This window comes from Hyla sarda, chromosome 7 (assembly GCF_029499605.1).
Source record: "Hyla sarda isolate aHylSar1 chromosome 7, aHylSar1.hap1, whole genome shotgun sequence".
Taxonomy (NCBI): Eukaryota; Metazoa; Chordata; class Amphibia; order Anura; family Hylidae; genus Hyla; species Hyla sarda.
In genome coordinates, this window is record NC_079195.1 from 3,471,411 (window position 1) to 3,498,297 (window position 26,887).

A 26,887-nucleotide genomic window follows, 5' to 3' on the forward strand; every position below is an offset into this window, starting at 1 on the left:
GGCCAAGTTTACACATTGTAAATTTTTTGTCCAAAATCGCCCAAAAAAATAAAAAATAAATAAAAAAAAGGGCTGTTTTTCAATTTGCGCAAAAATAAGCGTGTAAAATAAACTATATCGGTAAATTTTACGACGTCTGATCCAAACCTTAGAGACACACAGATTTATTTAGTGAATAACATCTGATTTTTTTTACCCTTTGGACGCCATTTTATTCCTTTGGCGCGATGCCGATGCCATGTTTGCTTGTGGGCCTTAGTGGAAAAAAACGGCGAATTGTGTGCCGCGTATTTTACGTAGTAACATATCAGTGATGTGTCAGGTGTAATAGGTGAATAGAAGGTTTTCCCTTATGTCCTAACAGCAGCACTGATGGGGTTAACTGACCCATGTGGACTGGTACGACGGCACAATTTTTAACCCCTTGGGGACGGAGGGTTTTTCCGTTTTTGCATTTTCATTTTCCTCCTTACCTTTTAAAAATCATAACTCTTTCAATTTTGCACCTAAAAATCCATATGATGCTTATTTTTTGCGCCACCAATTCTACTTTGCAGTGACGTCAGTCATTTTACCCAAAAATCTACGGCAAAACAGAAACAGAAATCATTGTGCGGCAAAATAGAAGAAAAAAACGCCATTTTGTAATTTTGGGGGCTTCCATTTCAACGCAGTACATTTTTTGGTTAAAATTCCACCTTCTCTTTATTCTGTAGGTCCATACGGTTAAAATGATCCCCGACTTATATAGGTGATTTTGTCGCACTTCTGGAAAAAATCCTAACTACATGCAGGAAAATGTATACGTTTAAAATTGTCATCTTCTAACCCTTTAATTTTTTTCACGCATGGGCCGGTATGAGGGCTAATTTTTTGCGCCGTGATCTGAAATTTTTAGCGGTACCATTTTTGTATTGATCGGACTTTCTGAACGCTTTTTATAAATTTTTTCGTGACATAAAAAGTGACATATAATTCGCTATTTTGGACTTTGGAATTTTTTTTGCGCGTACGCCATTGACTGTGCGGTTTAATTAAGTATATATTTTTATAATTTGGACATTTCCGCAGGCGGCAAAATCACATATGCTTTTTTTATTATTTACACTGTTTTTTTTTTTGTGGGAAAAGGTGGGTGATTCAAACTTTTATTAGGGAAGGGGTTAAATGATCTTTATTCACTTTTTTTTCTCACTTTTTATTTTGCAGTGTTATAGCTCCCCTAGGAGACTATAACACTGCACACACTGATCTCTTATACTGATCATTGTTATCCCATAGGGACCTATAACACTGCACACACTGATCTCTTATACTGATCATTGTTATCCCATAGGAGACTATAACACTGCACACACTGATCTCTTATACTGATCATTGTTATCCCATAGGGACCTATAACACTGCACACACTGATCTCTTATACTGATCATTATTATCCCATAGGGACCTATAACACTGTACACACTGATCTCTTATACTGATCATTGTTATCCCATAGGGACCTATAACATTGCACACACTGATCTCTTATACTGATCATTGTTATCCCATAGGGACCTATAACACTGCACACACTGATCTCTTATACTGATCATTATTATCCCATAGGAGACTATAACACTGCACACACTGATCTCTTATACTGATCATTATTATCCCATAGGAGACTATAACACTGCACACACTGATCTCTTATACTGATCATTATTATCCCATAGGAGACTATAACACTGCACACACTGATCTCTTATACTGATCATTGTTATCCCATAGGGACCTATAACATTGCACACACTGATCATTGTTATTACAGATGAGCGAACTTTTCAAAAATTCGATTCGGCCGATTCGCCGAATTTTCCCAAAAAGTTTGTTTCGATCCGAATTTTTTCGCCGCGAATCTATAAAAAAAAGCTATTTCTAGCCTACATACAGCCTCTATAGGGGTATAGATCACTTTGCTGTGTACTAAAACGCATATGGAGGGTGCTGGGGTAGTGAAATAATACTGTTATTCAGAATAGCATGCAGATTACCGGCATCGCTCTTAGAATCACTGCCGCACAGCAGAACAATGACAGAGCCTGGAGGTGGCATCAGTGTCAGGAGACCATATAGTGGCTGAATAACACAGCGTGGACATAGCATGGCAAGAGGAGACCATTTAGTGACTGAATGGCACAGCGTGGAGGTGTTGGCAGCATGAGGAGACCATTTAGTGGCTGAATGGCACAGCGTGGAGATGGCAGCATGAGGAGACCATATAGTGGCTGAATGACACAGCGTGGAGGTGTTGGCAGCATGAGGAGACCATATAGTGGATGAATGGCACAGCGTGGAGGTGTTGGCAGCATGAGGAGACCATATAGTGGATGAATGGCACAGCCCGGAGTTGCCAGCAGCACGATTAGGCATTAGGCCTTCACAATCCCTAAGATTAAAAGATGAATTAAGAAATTTAAACTGAAGATTTTGGATAGCGGGTGCTACCTATGAGAAAATTTAAAATTCCCAGACCCAGGCCCCACAGCGGCATCAGTAACCCATATATTGCCTGAATGACACAGCCTGGAGTTGGCTGATGCACGAGATCACACCAGGGCTTCACAATCCCCCCCAAAAAACAATACAAGTTTAAACATTTTTCAAAAAGGTTTTGGATAGCGGGTGCTACCTATGAGAAAATTTGAAATTCCCAGACCCAGGCCAAGCAGCGCCATCATTTTTTAATTTGAAAATTAAAACAAACTTTGAGTGTCCCGGACCCCATCGTGTGGGTACGAAAGACCAAATCCAACAAGCCCCCACAGCAACATCAGTAAAGCATATATTGCCTGAATGAACCAGCCTGGAGTTGGCTGATTCACGAGTACACAGCAGGGCTTCACAATCCCCCCCCAAAAACACCACAATTTTAGAAATTTTTGAAAAAGATTTTGGATAGCGGGTGCTACCTATGAGAAAATTTGAAGTTCCCAGACCCAGGCCCCACAGCGGCATCAGTAACCCATATATTGCCTGAATTACACAGCCTGGAGTTGGCTGATGCATGAGTACACACCAGGGCTTCACAATCTCCCCCAAAAAACACAACAATTGTAGAAATTTATGAAGAAGACTTTTGGATAGCGGTGCTACCTATGAGAATATTTTAAATTCCCAGACCCAGGCCCAGTAGCGGCATCAGTAAACCGCACCCGCAGGGCTCATGTGGCCGTAAGACGTAGGTGCAACGTCTCCATAGCCCTGACCGGCCATTTTTGTTTTTTGTACCTTTGTTGAAGAACAAGCGCATATCCAATAGTCCAGAAGACTCAATAATGCAGGATGGTGGAACACCAAAAGACTTTCTTCTATAAAATAAATTTTATGAAATGAAATGAAAATTTTAGTTAAAAAAATCACATGCAACAATCGTTCAATGGCGTAATGGTTATTATTCTGGAAAATTCAAGTTTATTACTGTGATAATTATCAGAAAATTTGAAAAGAACACTACCCAAGAGTGTTTAATAACCCCATACATTGAACCATAAATGTTGACATTTAAATTTAAGCATGTATGTATGTATTTAAAAAATCCTAAAATTAAAGGCCCAAGCCCAGAAGCATCATGAATTCAAGTAGTTCCTGAAAAACACAGGAGCAGTCAGGAGTAGGCATCAGCAGTACCCAATAGGCTTTAATAACCCCTTACATTGCACGATCAATCGCGAGATCGAGCAATAACAGACCAGCGTGTGTCTATCTTTCACCGACAGGTGTGGGTAACCCGCTGAACCCCGTTCGCAATAGGGATCAGGGATTGCAATTATTTGCCAGGAAAGAAGAATCCCAACTAAGTGCGGGTCATAAGCTCGGGTTCATTAGGTCCCTGCCCTTTGAACACACCGCATGTCTCTACTACCGATTGGATGGTTTAGTGAGGTCCTCGGATCGGCCCGGCGGGGTAGGAGAAGGCCCTGGCAGAGCGCCGAGAATTTCAAGATCATTGTTGAAATTTGCATTAAGCATGTATTACCTTCTGCTAAACTTCCAAAAATTAAAGGCCCAAGGCCAGAAGCGTCATTGAGGCAAGTAGTTCTTGAAAGACACAGGATGAGTCAGGAGCAGGCATTCGCAGTACCCAAGAGGGTTTCATAACCCCTTACATTTAAAGATCAATGTTGAAATTTGCCTTAAGCATGTATTTAGCTACTGCTAAACATCCAAAAATTAAAGGCCCAAGGCATCAGGGAGGCAAGTAGTTCCTGAAAGACACAGAATGAGTCAGGAGCAGTCATTCACAGTACCCAAGAGAGTTTCATAACCAACCCCTTACATTTAAAGATCAATGTTGAAATTTGCATTAAGTATGTATTTAGCTACTGCTAAACATCCAAAAATTTAAGGCCCAAGGCCTGAGGCATCAGGGAGGCAAGTAGTTCCTGAAAGACACAGAATGAGTCAGGAGCAGTCATTCGCAGTACCCAATATGGTTTCATAACCCCTTACATTTAAAGATCAATGTTGAAATTTGCATCAAGCATGTATTTAGCTACTGCTAAACATCCAAAAATTAAGGCCCAAGGCCAGAAGCGTCAGTGAGGCAAGTAGTTCCGGAAAGACACAGGATGAGTCAGGAGCAGGCATTCGCAGTACCAAAGAGGGTTTCATAACCCCTTACATTTAAAGATCAATGTTGAAATTTGCATTAAGCATGTATTTAGCTACTTCTAAACTTCCAAAATTAAAGGCCCAAGGCCAGAAGTATCAGTGAGGCATGTAGTTCCTGAAAGACACAGGATGAGCCAAGAGCAGGCAATGGCAGTACCAAAGAGGGTTTCATAACCCTAATTGATAACCCAAGAGGGTTTCATAACCAACCATAATTGGGAAATGTTGGTGTAGCAGCATGGTCAATCTACTCTGAGGCATCTGGCATTGGTGGCTGGAAATCCTGGCTGATCCATCCTTGATTCATCTTGACAAACATCAGTCTCTCCACATTTTTAGTGGACAGACGAGTTCGCCGTGGGGTGACTATGGCCCCGGCCACACTAAACACCCGTTCTGATGGCACACTACTGGCCGGGCAGGACAGCTTTTCCAGGGCAAACTCTGCTAGTTGCGGCCATAAATCTAGTTTGGCTGCCCAGAAGTCCAGCGGATCTTCAATGGTTGTTGGCATGGCCATGTCAAGGTATGCCACCACCTGCTGGTTCAGGTCCTGCTCCATGTCTACCTGCTGCTGATGAGTTGCTTCACTATGCGGGTGAAGAAAGCTACTCATCAGCGACTGTAGACTCAGGCTGCTGCTGATTGAGCTGGTACTGCTCCTCCCACCCCTCCCCAGCAGCCATGGCAGTGGAAGGTGAGCGCAGAGGGCCCCCCAAGTCAGACCTGCGAGTGGACGGACCATGTGGCCGATAGGCATCGGCCAACTGACTACGTAGAATCTCTCTGTAGTAGGTCAGTTTGTCCTCTCTCTCAGTGGGTGTAAAAAAGGCCCCCCATTCTGGGCCGGTAGCGGGGGTCTAATAAGGTGGAGATCCAGAAGTCATCCCGCTGATGAATTTTGACAATTCGGGGGTCACTACGCAAACAACTGAGCATGCATCGTGCCATTTGCGCCAGTGACTCGAAGGGACTACCTGCCTCCATCTCCACTGCATACTGCCACGGTGTGTCTGGGTCCTCTGTCTCGCCTTCCTCATAACCCTCCAGCTCCTCTGGCTGCTCCTGCTCCTCCTCTCCTGTCAGATGACTAGAAACACCGGCCATCTCATCCACCCTAAACTGTGCTCCGCTCTGCCCCTCATCCTCCTCCTCCTTCTCCAGTTCAGCCCCCACAGGGCTCATGTAGCCTTGAGATGTAGGCGCAACGTCTCCATTGCCGTGAATAACCATGGTTTCAATCATTTGTTGTAGGAAATGTAGGAGTGGAATTACATCGTTCATGGCGTAATCCAGGTGACTTACAAATAATGTGGCTTCCTCAAAGGCCCTTAGCAAACTGCAGGTGTCACGTATGAGCTGCCACTGGTTCACATTGGAGTTACACAGGGGAGTACTCCTATCTGCTTGGATCATCAAGAAATCAGTGATGGCTTTTCTTTGTTCAAATAGTCTGTCCAACATATGGAGGGTGGAATTCCAACGTGTGGCAACGTCACAAATAAGACTATGTTGTGGGATACCGTTCTGACGCTGCAGCTCAAGGAAGGTGTGCTTGGCGGTGTACAGGTGGCTGAAGTGCATGCACAGTTTCCTTGCCATTTTCAGAATATTTTGGAAATGGGGTGAAGACTTGAGGAAGTGCTTGACAACCAGATTCAACACGCGTGCCATGCAGGGCGCATGTTTCACACTTCCTTGTCGCAGCGCGGACACAATGTTCTTCCCGTTGTCGGTCACCATGGTTCCCATTTCCAGATTTCGTGGAGTAAGCCATACACGGATTTCTTTACGAATTAACTCTAGCAGTTCCTTCCCTGTGTGACTCCGTTCGCCATGTGAAGAACAGCTTGACACCGTCGTGCCCTACACACATGGTAGGATGAAGGGCCACCGAGATTTGGATGTGCAGTGGAGGCCGAGGACATGGTGGAGGATGAAGAGGTGGCGCCGCACACTTTAACAGGACCAACTGCCTGAGAGTGAGAGCGTGGAGGAGGAAGCGGTGTGACCTGTCCAAGTTGCTGTTGTGGCTGTCCAGGAACCACATTTACCCAGTGGGCCGTAAAAGACAAGTATTGTCCCTGCCCGTAGTTACAGCTCCACACGTCGGCACTGCCGTGCACTTTTGAACACACCGACAGGCTCAAGGACTGGCCCACCTTCTCTTGTACATACTTATGCAGGGCTGGTACTGACTTCTTCGCAAAGAAATGACGGCTTGGGACTCTCCCCCTCGGCTCGGCACAAGCCATCGATTCTCTGAAAGGTGCAGAGTCCACCAGTTGGAAAGGGAGGGACTGCAACACCAGCAACTTGGACAGGAGCACATTCAACTTCTGTGCCGTTGAATGAGTGGGCGCATACCGTTGTCTCTTAGACATGGTTTCGCCGATGGATTGTTGGCAGAATGGCTGACTAAAAGCGGGAGAAGCAGGAGCGACAGAAGGAGGGTTTGACACACAGCTCCCTTCGGCTGAGGTGGTGGAGCCTTGGCTGAATGAAGGATGGAGACTGGGTGATGCAGCAGGCTGGACCACTACATCGGAGCCACGGTTCCCCCAGGCTGCTTTATGGTGGCAAAGCATGTGTTGACACAGGACCATGGTGCCGACATTGGGACCCTGGCCATGCTTCACTTTCTGCCGACAGATCTTGCATGTGGCTACGTGGACCTCCTCCTGATGCCTTATGAAAAACTTCCACACTGCTGAGTAGCTGATTTTCCCACCCGCAGTCCGCACTAATTGACTGCTACTGGCGCCATCTCCAGGAACCCCTGTTCCACTACCTCTCGGAAAGGTAGGCTGCCGCGAAGCAGGTGGTCTCCCACGGGCACGTTTGGCTCCTGAATTTTCACTCCTGCCACCACGCTGACTGCCAACCGTGCTACCGCCTTACTGCCTCAAGGGCAACCTGCAACTCTCTTCTCCTGATGATGATGATGATGAAGCCCCTTCTGCACCCGGCTCCCAATTGCGATCGGCTTCATCATCATCAACAGGTGTGTGCACGTCACTGATGTCCTCCTCAGGTTCCCCAACAGTGTCTGCTTCAGGACCCTGAACCCTGGCAACACCGCCTCCCACGTCACTCTCCGCATCCCTACTTAGCCACCTAGCGGAGGAAGCGGTGCATGTCTCCTCCCCTTCTTGGCTGTCCAGTAGCTGCTGACTGTCCTCTATTAGATCGTCCTCAGTAAATAGTGGAGCTGAACCCAAAGCATAAGATACTTCTCTAGGAGAGGGAACAGCATAGGACAAAGGCAATGGGAGGATAGGGACTGCTCCTGGGCCATGCCAACTGAGGGTTGTGTCTGGGGAACACACCGACTGTTGACTGGGGGTGTCAGATGTCACTTGTGATAATGTGGATGAGCGTGTTAACCAATCGACAACGGCAGATGGGTTGCTGGTGGAGACACGACCGCTGGCTGATAACGGGAACTCAGGCCTCTTGCTGCGACTCCTGCTGCCACTCGCCCCTAGTCTGCTGCCAACTCTGCCTGAGGTATTTAGGCCTCTTCCACTCCTCTGTGAACATCCTGGCACTTCTCTGCCTGACATACTTAGTGCGTATATGAGGGTATTACAATACGCTACACTACTCTTTAAACAGTATTTGTCTAGAATAGCAGCAGGTGATTACTTACGGCTGTCCTTTCACAGTATGTAGGCCCTTTACATATTAACAGGTACAAGATGGTACACTAATTAGATGTACGTATGCGGTATGCACTGATGAGGGCAGTAAAATGCGCAACTATACGCAGAAAAAACTCTGTATTTTTTAAAAACACCAGCCGGTGAATACTATTGTTTGGACTTTGACAGTATAGAGCACCTTGACAGATTAACAGGTACTAAATGGTACAATACTTGGATGTACTTATGCGGTATGCACTGATGAGGGCAGTAATATTGGCAACAATACGCAGAAAAAATAAGTATTTTTTAAAAACACCAGCCGGTGATTACTTTTGCCAGGAGTCAGGACTTTCCCTGTATCTAGACTTGTTACAGATACAGAATAGTAGACTACTTTGATGTAGGCATGTGTTATGCACGTATGAGGGAAGACAAATGCAGTATAGTCCGCTGAAAAGGAATGTATTTCTGAACAGCAGCAGGACCAAACAGTGCAGCACCACAATAAAAAAAAATACAGGGATTAAACCCTAAATTGCACTCTGTCACACAATTCTGAGCAGCAGAAGATTTCTGGAGCAAAAAAAATTCTGAATTGCGCTGAACCATGAGGAGATAAGATGGTTGATAAAGTTCAGGCAGCTTGGAGATCTGTATGAGGCAGCTGACAGCTATCTGCCTCTCTCTGCTGCAATGCTCTATAACGTGAATAGGAGGTTTAGCAATCAATGATCCTTCTCAGAGTAACAGCACAGCACAGCACTCTGCACTCCTGCCTTTCCCTAATGCTGATGTGACTAGCAGTTGCAGTGTAACGCTGTGGTATGAGCTATTCACATACACGCAGTCCCGTCCTCTCCATCTGACTGCATAGATGAAATGAAGAGAGGCAAGATGGCCGCCGATTATATAGGAGCTGTGACATCACAGGGGTCAGTGAACACTGATAGGCTGTATCTCACATGTGATTCAGGGTCAGCCCGCCTACCTTCATTCCCGCTGCAGTTTCCTGCCCTCCCATAATCCCCTGCCCCATGTACTCACACGTAGATCCGCCATTTTAGGTCTCCAATAGCCTGGAGCGCTGTAAAATGAAGTTTAATTAAGCGATTCGTGCGATCGAATCGCAGCGATATTCGCATTCATTGTGAATCAATTTTTCATGAAATTCGTAACGAATTTGGGTTCGCCAACTTTGATTCGCTCATCTCTAATTGTTATCCCATAGGAGACTATAACACTGCACACACTGATCTTTTTTATCCTATAGGAGACTATAACACTGCACACACTGATCATTGTTATCCCATAGGAGACTATAACACTGCACACACTGATCATTGTTATCCCATAGGAGACTATAACACTGCACACACTGATCATTGTTATCCCATAGGAGGCTATAACACTGCACACACTGATCAATGTTATCCCATAGGAGACTATAACACTGCACACACTGATCATTGTTATCTCATAGGAGACTATAACACTACACACACGGATCATTGTTATCCCATAGGAGACTATAACACTGCACACACTGATCGTTATTATGCCATAGGGGGCAATAACACTGCACACACTGATCATTATTATCCCATAGGAGACTATAATACTGCACACACTGATCTTTTTTATCCTATAGGAGACTATAACACTGCACACACTGATCATTGTTATCCCATAGGAGACTATAATACTGCACACACTGATCATTGTTATCCCATGGGAGACTATAACACTGCACACACTGATCATTGTTATCCCATAGGAGGCTATAACACTGCACACACTGATCAATGTTATCCCATAGGAGACTAGAACACTGCACACACTGATCATTGTTATCCCATAGGAGACTAGAACACTGCACACACTGATCATTGTTATCCCATAGGAGACTATAACACTGCACACACTGATCATTGTTATCCCATAGGAGACTATAACACTGCACACACTGATCATTGTTATCCCATAGGAGGCTATAACACTGCACACACTGATCAATGTTATCCCATAGGAGACTATAACACTGCACACACTGATCATTGTTATCTCATAGGAGACTATAACACTACACACACGGATCATTGTTATCCCATAGGAGACTATAACACTGCACACACTGATCGTTATTATGCCATAGGGGGCAATAACACTGCACACACTGATCATTATTATCCCATAGGAGACTATAATACTGCACACACTGATCATTGTTATCTCATAGGAGACTATAACACTGCACACACTGATCATTGTTATCCCATAGGAGACTATAACACTGCACACACTGATCATTATTATGCCATAGGGGGAAATAACACTGCACACACTGATCATTGTTATCCCATAGGAGACTATAACACTGCACACACTGATCATTGTTATCCCATATGAGACTATAACACTGCACACTCTGATCATTGTTATCCCATAGGAGACTATAACACTGCAGACACTGATCATTGTTATCTCATAGGAGACTATAACATTGCACAAACTGATCATTGTTATCCCATAGGAGGCTATAACACTGCACACACACTGATCTTTTACATTGATCAATGGTTTCTCATAGGAAACCATTGATCAATGATTCTGCCGCTTGACTGCTCATGCCTGGATCTCAGGCACTGAGCAGTCATTCGGCGATCGGACAACAGGAGGCAAGGTAAAGGACCCTCCTGCTGTCCTAGAGCTGTTTGGGATGCCGCGATTTCGCTGCGGCGATCCCAAACAGCCCCCTGAGCTAGCCAGCAATGTTTTACTTTCACTTTAGATGCAGCATTCAACTTTGAATGCCGCGTCTAAAGGGTTAATAGCGCGCAGCACTGCGATCAGTGCCGCGTGCTATTTGCCACGGTTCCCAGCCGTTGATAGGTGCCGGGCCCGACCCGCTATAGACAGGGAGTGGGCGGTGGGCGTACAGGTACGCCCTCCGTCCCCAACAGGTCAACAGGTTAATGAGCCCAAACAGATAAAACTTGAATTAAAGAAATAACGAGGGGGATCACCCCCTGGTCCACTGCGTTATCACAATAAAATAGGGAGGAATATTTGTGTGCTGCTTATGTTCTACCTCCAGCACAGATGGGAATTTAGTAAGAAGAAGACCCCCTGGGAGGGCGCTCCAGCCGGGCAGTACTCAGCTCAGCTTGCCGGAAGGCCAAATATTCAGACATCTTAGACTATGTTCAAAGGTCGGAAATTCCGCATGTGTTTACGGTCTTTTGAACTTCAATGGGATTCCGCAGTCCCATTCACACTGCAGAATTTCCACTATGGAAATTCGGAAATGTTTGTGGAATTCGAATGTAGAAGCTCATTGAAGTGAATGGGGCTTCTTTTTCTCCGCAAAATGCGAAATTCAGGTACGTTGCTTGGTCTGCGAAAGCCACGCCCCTAACCACACCCAGTCATGCCCCTAACCACACCTCAGTCATGCCCCCTACCCATACCCTCATTCGCACCCAATCACGCACAGTAAACTAGTATACAAGGAGAAATATTATCACCATACATATTACCGCCATACAGTTAGGGACCATATCTACCCATATTACCAATAATACCAGTACAGTTAAAAACAAAAAATGGTCAGTATCTGCAAACCAAATAAAACACGTGTACAGGTGCACACTGCTCGTTTTCACTGACTAATAACAGCATAGTTACCCCACATTAGGTAGACAGCATAGTTCCCCAACATTAGCTAGGCAGCATAGTTCCCCCACATTAGGTAGGCAACATAGTTTCCCCACATTAGATAGGCAGCAGTTCCCTCACATTAGGTAGGCAGCATAGTTCCCCCATATTAAGTAGGCAGCATTGTTTCCCAGCATTAGGTAGGAAGCATAGTTCCCCCACATTAGGTAGGCAGCATAGTAACGCCACATTAGGTAGGCAGCATAGTTTCCCCAAATTAAATAGGCAGCATAATTCCCCCACATTAGATAGGCAGCATAGTTCCCCCACATAAGGTAGACAGCATATTCCCCCCACATTAGGATAGGCAGCATAGTTCCCCCACATTAGATAGGCAGCATAGTTTCTCAACATTAGGTAGGCAGCAGTTCCCAAATATTAGGTAGGCAGCATAATTTCCCCACATTAGATAGGCAGCAGTTCCACCACATTAGCTACGCAGCATATTTCCCCCACATTAGGTAGGCAGCATAGTTCCCAACATTTAGTAGGCAGCATAGTTTCCAACATTAGGTAGGCAGCATAGTTCCCCCACATTAGATAGGCAGCATAGTTCCCCCACATTAGGTAGGCAGCATAGTTTCCCAACATTAGCTAGGCAGCATAGTTCCCACCCATTAGGTAGGCAGTATAGTTTTCCCTCATTAGCTAGGCAGCAGTTCCCCTACATTAGCTAGGCAGCATAGTTCCCCCCCATTAGGTAGGCAGCATAGTTCCCAACATTTAGTAGGCAGCATAGTTCCCCCATATTAGGTAGGCAGCATAGTTCCCCCCCATTAGGTAGGCAGCATAGTTTCCCCTCATTAGATAGGCAGCATAGTTCCCCAACATTAGGTAGGCAGCATAGTTCCCAACATTTAGTAGGCAGCATAGTTTCCAACATTAGGTACAAAACCAACAAAAGAGTCCCATTGGGTTATGGGCTCTACTAAATAAATCTCCAATCCCCTTCAGTGGAGGAGTTACTATGCAGCGGTAGAGAACCGGCATAGTGAGAAATAGGACAGCTCCACAACTAACGTTGTAGCACCACCTAGTGGGCAATTATTATAAGACACACGGTATCTCCTGAAAGTTTTAAAATCCCTATATTGAATTTTCACGTTTTCTATGGACATTTTAACAAACAATAATAAAAGTTAAATTTTAATTGGGTTATTAGTTAGGGTATTGTTCCCCAGAAAAGGGGGGTTTCCCCTCCTGAAGGGGATTGGAGATTTATCCAACATTAGGTAGGCAGCATAGTTCCCCCACATTAGGAAGGCAACATAGTTCCCCCACATTAGGTAGGCAGCATAGTTTCCCAACATTAGCTAGGCAGCATAGTCCCCCCCCATTAGGTAGGCAGCATAGTTTCCCCTCATTAGATAGGCAGCAGTTCCCCCACATTTGGTAGGCAGCATAGTTCACCCATATTAAGTAGGCAGCATAGTTTCCCAACATTAGGTAGGCAGCGTAGTTCCCCTACATAAGATAGGCAGCATAGTTCCGCCACATTAGGTAGGCAGCATAGTTCCCCCATATTAAGTAGGCAGCATAGTTTCCCCACATTAAATAGGCAGCATGATTCCCCCACATTAGGTAGGCAGCATAGTTCCACCACATTAGATAGGCAGCATAGTTTCTCAACATTACATAGTCAGCATAGTTCCCCACATTAGGTAGGCAGCATAGTTTCTCAACATTAAATAGGCAGCATAGTTCCCCCACATTATGTAGGCAGCATAGTTCCACCACATTAGATAGGTAGCACATTTCCCAACATTAGATAGGCAGCAGTTCCCCCATATTAGATGCAACACACAGCAAACACAGACACACACAGACAGAAACAGACAGACAGAAACAGACAGACAGACACAGACAGACAGACACAGACAGACAGACACAGACAGACACAGACAGACACACACACAGACACACACACAGACAGACACACAGACAGACACACAGAAAGACAGACAGACACACACAGACCCACATACAGACAGACACACACGCGGACAGACACAGACAGACAGACGCATAGATAGACAGACACAGACAGACAGACAGACACACATAGACACAGATAGACACACACACAGAGACAGGCAGACACACAGACACAGACACACAGACACACAGACAGAGACAGACAGACACACAGACAGACACAGACAGACAGACACAGACCCTGACGAACACACACACACACACACACACACACACACACACACACAGACAGACACAGACACACACAGACAGGCAGAAACAGACACACACAGACAGACACACAGACACAGACAGATACAGACAGACACAGACACACAGACAGACAGACGCATAGACACACAAAGACAGACACAGACAGACACAGACACACAGATAGATACACACACTCAGACACTCATACAGACACACACAGAGTTCCCCCAAATAAGGTAGGCAGCATAGTTCCCCCACATTAGATAGGCAACACAATTCCGTCACATTAGGTAGGCAGCATAATCCACCCCACAAAAGATAGGCAGCATAGTTCCCCGACATAAGATAGGCAGCATAGTTCCCCCACATTAGATAGGCAGAAAACACAGACACACACCGACAGACACACACACACACACACAGACAGACACACACATACAGACACACATACAGACACACAGACAGACAGACACACAATGACACACACACAGACAGACACACACACACACACACAGACAGACACACACACGACACACACACAGACACACACACAGACAGATACACAGACACACACAGACAGACACAGACACACACACAGACACAAAGACGTACACAGACGCAGACACACACACAGACAGACACAGACAGACAGACACACAAAGACACACACAGACAGACACAGGTAGGCAGCATAGTTCCCCCACATTAGATAAGCAGCATAGTTCCCCCACATTAGGTAGGCATCATAGTTTCTCAACATTACTTAGGCAGCATAGTTCCCCCACATTAGGTAGGCAGCATAGTTTCCCAACATAGTTTCCCAACAACAGTTCCCCCATATTTGATGTAACACACAGCAAACACAGACACACACAGACTGAAACAGACAGACAGACAAACACAGACACAGACAAACACAGACACACACACAGACAGACACACATACACACACAGACAGACACACAAAGACACAGACAGACAGACACACACACACAGACACATACAGACAGACAGACACAGACAGAACCACATACACACAGACAGACAGGCACACAGACAGACACAGACACACAAACACACACGCAGACACAGACAGGCACACACAGACACAGACAGACGCATAGATAGACAGACAGACACAGACAGACACACATAGACTCACAGACAGACAGACACACACACACATACACACAGAGACACGCAGATACACAGACAGGCAGACACAGACAGACACACAGACAGACAGACACACAGACAGACAAACACAGACAGACACTGACGAACACACACACAGACAGACAGACACAGAAAGACACACAGACACAGACAGACACACACAGGCAGACAGAAACAGACAGACGCACAGACAGATACAGACACAGACAGACACACAGACACAGACAGACAGACGCATAGACAGACAGACAGAGACAGACAGACACAGACAGACAGACGCACACAGACACACAAAGACACACAGCCAGACACACACAGACACACAGATAGATACACTCAGACACTCATACAGACACACAGAGTTCCCCCAAATAAGGTAGGCAGCATAGTCCCCCCACATTAGATAGGCAGCACAGTTCCCCCACATTAGGTAGGCAGCATAGTCTGCCCCACATAAGATAGGCAGCACAGTTCCCCCACATAAGATAGGTAGCACAGTTTCCCCACATTAGGTAGGCAGCATAGTTTCCCCACATTAGGTAGGCAGCATAGTTTCCCCAAGTTAAATAGGCAGCATAATTCCCCCACATTAGATAGGCAGCATAGTTTCTCAACATTAGATAGGCAGCAGAGTTCCCCCACATTAGATAGGCAGCACACACACACACACACATACACACAGACAGAGACAGACAGACAGACAGACACACACACACACACACACAACGACACACACACACACACAGGCAGAGACACACACACAGACACACACACACAGACACAAAGACATACACACAGACACAGGCACACACAGACAGACAGACAGATACACACAGACAGACACACACACACACACACACACACACACACACAGACACACAAAGACACAGACAGACAGACAGACAGACAGACACAGAGAGACACAGGTAGGCAGCATAGTTCCCCCACATTAGATAGGCAGCATAGTTCTACCACATTAGGTAGGCAGCATAGTTTCCCCAAATTAAATAGGCAGCATAATTCTCCCACATTAGATAGGCAGCATAGTTCCCCCACATTAGGTAGGCAGCATAGTTTCCCCACATTAGGGAGACAGCAGATCCCCCACATTAGGTAGGCAGCAGTTCCCCCACATTGGGTAGGCAGCATAGTTCCCAACATTAGGTAGGCAGCATTGTTCCCCCACATTAGATAGGCAGCATTTGATGTTTATGACTTTTTTAATGTTTTATATGTGTGATTTTTCCATGTTTTGAAAAAAAATGTTTTAAACCCATAAATAAACAGTTTTAAAAAAAAAAAGATAGGCAGCCCAGTTCCCCCACATTAGCTAGGCAGCATAGTTCCCAACATTTAGTAGGCAGCATAGTTTCCAACATTAGGTAGGCAGCATAGTTCCCCCACATTAGATAGGCAGCATAGTTTCCCAACATTAGCTAGGCAACATAGTTCCCCCCATTAGGTAAGCAGCATAGTTTCCCCTCACTAGTTAGTAGTGTTGCTCACGAATATTCGCAATTCGAATATTATTCGCGAATATCGCATATTCGCGAATTCGCGAATTTCGCGAATATAGCGCTATATATTCGTAATTACGAATATTCGTTTTTTTTTTTTTTTTTTTTTTTTTTTTTTTTTCTTCACAGTACACATCACAGTGATCATCCCTCTCTGCTTCCAGCTTGTGTGGTGTAAAGAAGGCTCTAATACTACTGTGTGAGACTGGCGCGCGAAAATTCGCATATGCGAAAATACGCATATGTGAAAATTCACATATGCGAAAATTAGCACATGCGAATTTTCGCATATGCGAATTTCCGCGTATGTTAATTTTGTATATGCTAATATGCACATATGATAGTTTTCGCATACGCGAATGTTCGCATATGCGAAAATAAAACGGGAATATAACGAATATGCGAATATACGCGAATATATGACGAATATTCGTCCATATATTCGCGAATATTCGCGAATTCGAATATGGCCTATGCCGCTCAACACTACTAGTTAGGCAGCAGTTCCCCAACATTAGTTAGGCAGCATAGTTCACCCATATTAAGTAGGCAGCATAGTTCCCCCACATTAGATAGGCAGCATAGTTCCGCCATATTAGGTAGGCAGCATAGTTCCCCCACATTAAATAGGCAGCATAATTCCCCCACATTAGACAGACCACATAGTTTCTCAACATTAGATAGGCAGCATAGTTCCCCCACATTACGTAGGCCGCATAGTTTCACCACATTAGATAGGCAGCAGTTCCCCCACATTAGGTATGCAGCATAGTTCCCCGGAATTAAGTAGGCAGCATAGTTTCCCAACATTAGGTAGGCAGCATAGTTCCCTCATATTAGATAGGCAGCATAGTTCTGCCACATTATTTAGGCAGCATGGTTTCCCCACATTAAATAGGCAGCATAATTCCCCCACTTTAGATAGGCAGCATAGTTTCTCAACATTAGATAGGTAGCAGTTCCCCCACATTAGGTAGGCAGCATAGTTCCCACACATTAGATAGGCAGCACAATTTCCCCACATTATTAGCAGTCCCCCCCATTAGATAGGCAGCATAGTTTCTCAAAACATTAGATAGGCAGCATAGTTCCCCCACGTTAGGTAGGCAACAGTTCTCCCACATTAGGTAGGCAGCATGGTTTCCCCACATTAAATAGGCAGCATAATTCCCCCACATTAGATAGGCAGCATAGTTTCTCAACATTAGATAGGCATCACAGTTCCCCCTCATTAGGTAGGCAGCATATTTCCCCCACATTAGGTAGGCAGCATAGTTCCCCCACATTAGGTAGGCAGCATAGTTTCCCAACATTAGATAGCCAGCAGTTCCCGCACATCAGATAGGCCTCACAGACACACACAGACAGAAACAGACAGACACACACACAGACATACACACACAGAGACAGAAACACAGACACAAACAAAGAGACACACAAAGACACACAAAGACACACACACAGACAGACACACAGACGGACACACACAGACAGACAGACACACATATAGACAGACAGACACAGAAAGACACTCACACACACAGACAGACAGACGCATAGATGGACAGACAGACACACACACATAGACACACAGACAGACACACACACACAGAAAAACACACAGACAGGCAGACACAGACACAAACAGACACACAGACAGAGACAGACTCAGACAGACACACAGACAGACACAGACGAACACACACACACAGACAGACAAACACAGACACACACAGAAACAGACAGACAGATACAGACACAGACAGACAGACACACAGAAACACAAAGACACACACAGACAGACACAGACACACAGACAGACACACACAGACACAGATAGACACAGATAGACACAGACAGACACATAGACAGACACACACAGACACACACACAGACACAGACACACACACGGACAGAAACAGAAAGACACACAGACACAGTCAGACACACGCAGACACACAGACATAGACACACACACAGGCAGACACAGACACACACACAGACAGACACAGGTAGGCAGCATAGTTCCCCCACATTAGATAGGCAGCATAGTTCCCCCAAATTAGATAGGCAGCATAGTTCCCCCACATTAGATAGGCAGCATAGTTCCCCCACATAAGGTAGGTAGCATAGTTCCCCCACATTAGATAGCCAGCATAGTTCCCCCACATTAGGTAGGCAGCATAGTTCCCCCACATTAGATAGGCAGCATAGTTCCCCCACATTAGGTAGGCAGCATAGTTCCCCCACATTAGGTAGGCAGCATAGTTTCCCCAAATTAAATAGACATCATAATTCCCCCACATAAGATAGGCAGCATAGTTTCTCAACATTAGGTAGGCAGCATAGTTTCCCAACATTAGATAGGCAGCAGTTCCCCCACATTAGATAGGCATCAAACACAGACCCACACAAACACAGACAGACAAAAACACACACACAGACACACACAGACAAACACACAGACAGACACACACAGACCCACAAAGATACACAAAGACACACAGACAGACACAGACACACAGACACACACAGACAGACACACAAAGACACACACAAACACAGACAGACAGACAGACACACACACAGACAGACACACGAAGACACACACACGGACATACAGATGCATAGACAGACAGACCCAGACAGACAGAAAGACAGACAGACACAGACACACACACACACACACAGACAGACACACACACACAGACAGACCGACACAGACAGACAGAAAGAAAGACAGACAGACACACAGACACACATACAGACATACACACAGATACACACAGACAGACACAGACAGTCAGACACAGAGACACACAGACACACACAGACAGACAGACAGACACACAGACACACACAGACAGACTCAGACAATCACAGACACACACACACAGACAGACAGACACACTCACTTGGCCTGCGCCTGGTTTTGCCATAGATTTTGTGTTGAAATTATTAACTCCTTAAGGACATAGCGTTTACAGTTTTTTGCACTTTCTTTTTTTCCTCCTTACCTTTTAAAAATGAAAGGGTTATGATTTTTAAAAGGTAAGGAGGAAAAAATGAAAGTGCAAAAAATATGATGGCTTATTTTTTGTGCCACCAATTCTACTTTGCAGTGATATCAGTCATTTTACCCAAAAATCTATGGCGTAACAGAAAAAAAATATTTGTTCGACAAAATTGAAGAAAAAATTTTGTAACTTTTGGGGGCTTCCGTTTCTAAGCCAAAAAAAATTTCGTTAAAAATGACACCTTATCTTTATTCTGTAGATCCATACGAATATAATGATCCCCTACTTATATAGGTGATATTGTCGCACTTCTGGAAAAAATCATAACTGCATGCAGGAAAATGTATATGTTTAAAATTGTCATCTTCTGACCCCTATAACTTTTTTATTTTTCTGAATACGGGACGGTATGAGGGCTGATTTTTTTTTGCGCCACGATCTTGAGTTTTTACTGATACCCTTTTTGTTTTGATCAGACTTTTTGATCGCTTTTTATTCATTTTTTAATGGTATAAAAAGTGACCAAAAATACGCTATTTTGGACTTTGGAATTTTTTTGCGCATACACCATTGACCATGCAGTTTAATTACCAATATATTTTTATAGTTCGGACATTTTTTTTAAATGGGAAAAGGGGAGGGATTAAAACTTTTATTAGGGGAGGGGTTACATGATCTTTATTAGCTTTTTACAACTTTTTTTTGCAGTGTTATAGCTCCCATAGGGGACCATAACATGCATTACACTGATCTCTTACACTGTTCAGTGCTATGTCATAGCATAGCATTGATCAGTGTTATCGCCGCTTGACTGCTCCGGTCTGGACTCTCCTCGTGCGTCCTAGCTGATTAGGACACTGCGCTTTCATTGCGGTAGTCCCGATCAGCGCAACTAAGCCGCCGGGAAGCTTTCACTTCAACTTTGATCGCCGTGTCTAAAGAGTTAATGCCGGACATCTGCCTAAACAGCGATGTCTGGCATCAGCCATGGGTCCTGGCTGCTTGTGATCTGTGATCTTACAGAGAGGGACAGAGAGCAGTGTGTGTTGCACAGAACAGCAGCAATTCACCTCAAGCCCAAATCCAGCCTAGAAGCACTGATGGGGAAGGGAGTGAGCCTGAGAGAGAGTGCAATTTTGGGTGTAGTACACAGCGACTTTGTGCTGCAGCACAGGTGTGAACTGCTGGTGTTGTACACAAATACTGTTTTAAGCGTACTGGAGTGCATTATCCTCCCCTCATAAGTGCATACCACGTACGTTCATCTAAGTGGTGTACTATTTTGTTCCTGATAAAGTCTTAAGGGCCTAGTGTGGTAGCCCAGTACGGGATGGTGTTGCCCCATTCCTCTCCTGCCCTGTCAGACAGTGTCCTTTCATGTCCCCAGGGCCCCCCTGCAGTGTTACCCCCAGTGTATATATGTTATGTATTAAAAGTGTAATGTTTCTTAAACTGTCATACCATGTGTTTGTTACCGAGGAGGCACTAGTGACCAGGTGATCCCCAAGTGACCTATGGGCTCCTTGCACAGCCCACCAATAAAACCAGGGGAGGGTCTGCAATCTCTTCTGCTGATGCTGAAATCCAGTGCAGTCATCTCAGTGTCTGTGTCCAGAGCATTGGAGGCTTTAAGCCTAAAGTCTGCAGCCACCTGTCATCTACAAGTAAGATAAAGTCATCTTCATGTCAATTGTTGAGTCAGTCAAGTCAAGTCTTCTACATAGTCACTGTGGCCTGCAATAAAGTGTCTCTACATACTGCAAGTCCAAGCAAGCCTGCGAGGTCCCCCTGTGTCACTGTCACCTCCTTGGAATATTGGCTGAACTGTATAGACTGTATCATCTGTCTACCCTCAGTAAAGCTAACGTTGTCCGAAACTTGGCGTCAGTGTTTTCATTGCCCAAGGGCCTAGCCCAGGACCAGCGGTATTACCTTCAGGTGGTTAAGGATAAACCATGCCCTGGTATCACAACAAGAAGGGGTTAATAACATCTGCCCCTAGGGTTATAACGTTTGCCCTGCATTGCACCCAAGCTGACACCACAACTTTTGGCGTCACGAACAGGATACGGGTGTGCACCATATGCCACAAGTCCCCCCCTAGTTGAACTGTGTACAAAACTATTTGCAAATGCCGATGCGACAGAAGTTTGTGCCAGAAAGTGTACGGGACTTTATCATTGAGAAGTGTTTGACTAGTGGCGCTTGTGAAATAGAGGGGGATGTGAAAGAGAAATAGTTGTTTGCTGCTGTGGAGTGTAAAGAGTCGGTACCTGAAAGGGTTAAATTGGTCCGGTGCTTCCTGTGTGCGCAAGCGGACGCTGCTTTGGCCCGTCAGTCCTCAGCAGTGACGCCTCTTCAGTGTTGCGAGGAGGGACTAAAGATCTGCCCTGTGTTACACAGGGGAAGACTTTACCAGCCGGACCGAAACAGGAAGTCCCCTCGGCACAGCCATATAGGAGGTTTGGGCGGCTATGTCCGGCTCTGCTGTCTACTACCCGGCACCTGCTGAAGCGCAGACTCTGCAAATACCTACGGGCATCAGTATCCAGTCTCCGGTGCCAGTAACTAGCCACGTTAATCCTCTAGTGCACAACAGTATTTATGGATACCTGCAAAATAGAGGGGGAGCGCCTCCCAGAGTGCTCCCACCAGCCAAGACTAGGCCGCTGCAGCACCTCAGCCAGCATCTTAAAGTGACAGCGCACTCAATTCATCTTAAAGTGACAGCGCATTTAATTCTTAAAGTGACAGCGCACTGGATGTCGGCACTCAGCTCTCCCGATCAACCAGGTGACAGTGCCCCTTCATCTCCAGCAGCTAGATCATCTGCTGTCCCAGCGGCCGGAATGCTACCAGTCCTGCCTGCAATGGTAATAACTCAATTATGAATTATGGTCATAATCAATTTTTTTCATAATTAATAAAAAAATTTATGAAAATTATCAAACATATCAAAATTATGACCTGGTGAATTGTAGACAGAGCCAATCAATACAATTCACATCTGAGCCCGACTATTTCCTCAGATATCAATAACAATAACAAGTTATTTTATGACCGGATGACATTAACGCTTAAAGGGGTATTTTTTTATATATCAACTGGCTCCGGAAAGTTAAACAGATTTGTAAATTACTTCTATTAAAAAATCTTAATCCTTCCAATAGTTATTAGCTTCTGAAGTTTTCTGTCTAACTGCTCAATGATGATGTCACGTCAAGGGAGCTGTGCATGATGGGAGAATATCCCTTGCATGATGGGAGAATATCCCCATAGGAGCTGGACAGCTCCCGGGACGTGAGTCATCAGAAAGCAGTTAGACAGAAAACAGCAACTCAACTTCAGAAGCTAATAACTATTAGAAAGAATAAGATTTTTTAATATAGGTAATTTACAAATCTGTTTAACTTTCCGGAGCCAGTTCATATATAAAAAAAAAAGTTTTTGCCTGGAATACCCCTTTAAGGATGTAGTTTTGCAATATACAATAATACACAGGTATTATAAAAGTATACAGATTTATTGGTTATAAGATTATAAACATGAATGAGTAATAAACACAATGATATATGCAATTGAATATCAATTAGAAATATTAGTAAACATTACAAGCTTTTTAATTAACTACATATAGTAGAACAATACATGTGAGTAGTAAGTAACTTGTTACAGTGAAACAAAAGCTACTAGGTTAGGAATATCATAAGAAAAAGGTTACATATTACTGTGTCCAGAGGAACCTCATGATATCAAGATGGGCAATATCTATTCATAGACATATCAATATGGGATGCTAAATACATTCCCCGCCCCCTTCTAACCAACTACAAATCACATGACTCCAAGAATGGGCAAATCCATCTAAGGAAATAAACATGGAAGAAATTTTATATACTTCTGCCCCATTCTGGACTATTTTCTATACATGATCTTGGCAAGACATTAAGACAAATAGCAGAGTTTTATGATCTCGCTAGACTATATTTTAGGAGTAAGAACTTGAAACAAGTTTCCTGTGTGGGAAATATATTTATAACACTTAGTTTGGCTAGTAGGAGTTCTATCAATATCTAAGCAATTATTTAATGCTTTGATAGATTATGAGTCTTGATTCTTTTGCAGGTAGAATGAAGTCTCACAATATCCTAAAACTATAATCACAATATGGAGATAATTAATTATTTTATTTTATTTTATTTATTTGCCAATCTAAATGGTATAATCCCAACCACATTATCCCAATTGGTCTTAATTAAATGGAATACCATTTTTGTGTCTCTTACCAAGTCTATGTAAGAACCTCGCTTCGGCTTTTAGGAACACTGAACGGCCAATCTCATCGTCATGGATAGCCATTGGTCTGGTACCGTGTGATCAGTCTTTTTTGGATCTCACATGGCTTTTCCACCTTGTTGGACCCCTTTCCTGTGTCTTTGTGTTCTCTCCCGTCCCTTATATCTGGTTTACCAGACTTTTTAATTAGTTAGACACACCCTACAAAATTGGAATTCCCCAATTAATTTAGGTTGGGCGTGTACATATGGTAATGACTATGACATCACTATATTACCCAGAATGCATTGAGCATATCACCCATAATGCCTTTCCCGTCGGTGTAATGTCAACTACTCATATCCTAGGGGGTGCTATTGTATAGGCAATTAGCATCATTACCATTTAGGGTTAACTGTCAATAACTGGTCTTAAACCCACATTCCACACTTGATGTCTGGAGCCATAATTAAAAATTCAGGGATTATTTTTAACATATATAAGTAATTAAAACATGGTTTCTCCAATCATAGAGTCACCAACTAGATATTTTCAACACTATCAAATTTATGGGAACGATAATACAATGGATGATTCTCTAACACAGATGTGTGAATGTCTAGAGAATGTAACTAGCCCCCTTATCTGTCTTATCTAAACAGCCATAAATATCTAAAGAGACAACAAGTATTCTACTCCCAGACTGGCCCTTGAATAGGAGAACTTTTGAATACACTGTGATCTATTTAAAATATACAACAAAATGGCCGACATCATGCTATTATGCTAGGAAACAAAGTGATTCATTTTTGGGGCCTATAATAAGTATGACAGTGTTCCAGTGTCAGCACCGGTATTCATGGAAAACCCTGTCCTTCCTACCTACAATGGAGACCCCTTCACCCTGAGGGATTTCAAGGAGAGGATCCAGAGTCTGTTTGTCTTTTACTCTTTCTCTCCTAATAAACAGGTGAAATTGCTCACAAGACAACTAAAGGGGTCAGCACTAGAGGAAGTCCGCACCTGATCAGCCTCCGAGAAGATGACTGTAGAGCAGATATTTGAAGGCCTGTACCAGGTATTTCAGTCACATTCTCCATCAGAAGTACGTCTCTGGCTGTATGAAAGGCGACAGAAGCCAGGTGAAACTTTGAGAGAATAAACCTCCTACCCGTTCTGGGTACACTTATGCTCTCACCATGGTGGATCACTACTCGATGTCGTTGTACCCGTTAAAGACCTCGCAGCCACGACAGCGACCCAGTTGTTCTACTCCAATTGGGTACAAAACCTTGGGTGTCCAGAGTCTGTCCTAACGGACCGTGGAATGGCCTTCGAGGACCAACTCTTCCAGAAGCTGTGTCAGTTCCCCGCCTGTAAGAACTTTGGAATACTGCTTACCACCCTCAAGGGAACGGGCTCTGTGAGCGCATCAATCAAGTCTTCCTCCACATGTTGCAAGCAGCTTCTATATCCGAGCATGAAGAGTGGCCCCGATTGTTGCCCGAATTGTTGGAGATTTATAACAACACAGTCCATTGTTCTACAGGGTACACCCCTTTCTACCTGATGATGGTGCGGCATGGGCAGCTGCTGAAAGACCGGATGTTTGGGCTTCAGGCCCCATTCAATAACTCCCCTTTAGCCTCCATGGAGTGGGTCTCTGACCATCAAAGAAGGATCCAAGAAGCAAAAGAGATTGTTGACAAAAAGATGGGGGAGGCTGAACCAAGACAACAGCAAGATTATAATCGTCATGCCTCTGTCAAACCCCTCCAGCTTGGTGATAACGTTTGGCTGTGGAAGTTCCTGAGAAATCATAAACTGGACTCTATCTGGGAGACAGAACCATAAACAGTGACGGCTGTAATCTATCCAGACTCTGACGTGTACGAGGTACAAAAGTTCGGGTATGAGCAGCAAGTTGTCGATCATAACAGAATTAAGCTATGTCACAAAGAAGACCTACCTTTGCTCCCCGTACCTTCTCCACCAGCAGTCGGACCTACACAGGAGTACATGCCAGGAGAGGGGATCGATCCATCCATGGATGTTCCAATGTTCTCTTCGAGCCAACTTGCAATCTTCTGTATTGCGCAAACCCCGGGACCGGTGCAACAAACCTTAGTCACCACACCAGCCCTCGTCCTGTCACCGTTTGCGCTGGTCTATACTCCAGTCTCCAGACCACCTGTCTCACCAATGTCTCTGCCTACAAGTCCAAGTCCTGCCAATCCAGAACAGCTACCTACTCTAGAATTCGATGAAAGAGAGCCTGCTCCAACTAAAGTTGTGTCAAGATCTCCTGAAGAAGTAGGCGTTCCTGATTCTCAAGAAGTGGTGCTGTGTAGGTCCCAACGGTCCACTGAAGGCCAAATCCCAGCCAGGTATAAAGATTAAAGTCCCACATAAAGTTAATTGTCACACATAGTTAACTAATACTACATAATGTACGTATGTCTATATCTACATTAGGGCTGTAGCATTTACAGTAAAACCAGTCCACAAATACCTATATGTCTAATATTTTCTTGTGTCCACATGCCCAGGATTCTTTACTGGCCAGAAGGTATTCCTGATAACTAACCACACACGCACAGTAAAAATGTAACACCAATGTCTAATGTTGTCTAGTGATGTATATTGAGTTCTGGGGGGAAGTGTGTCCAACCAAGGGACCCCAGTAGCCAAGGCA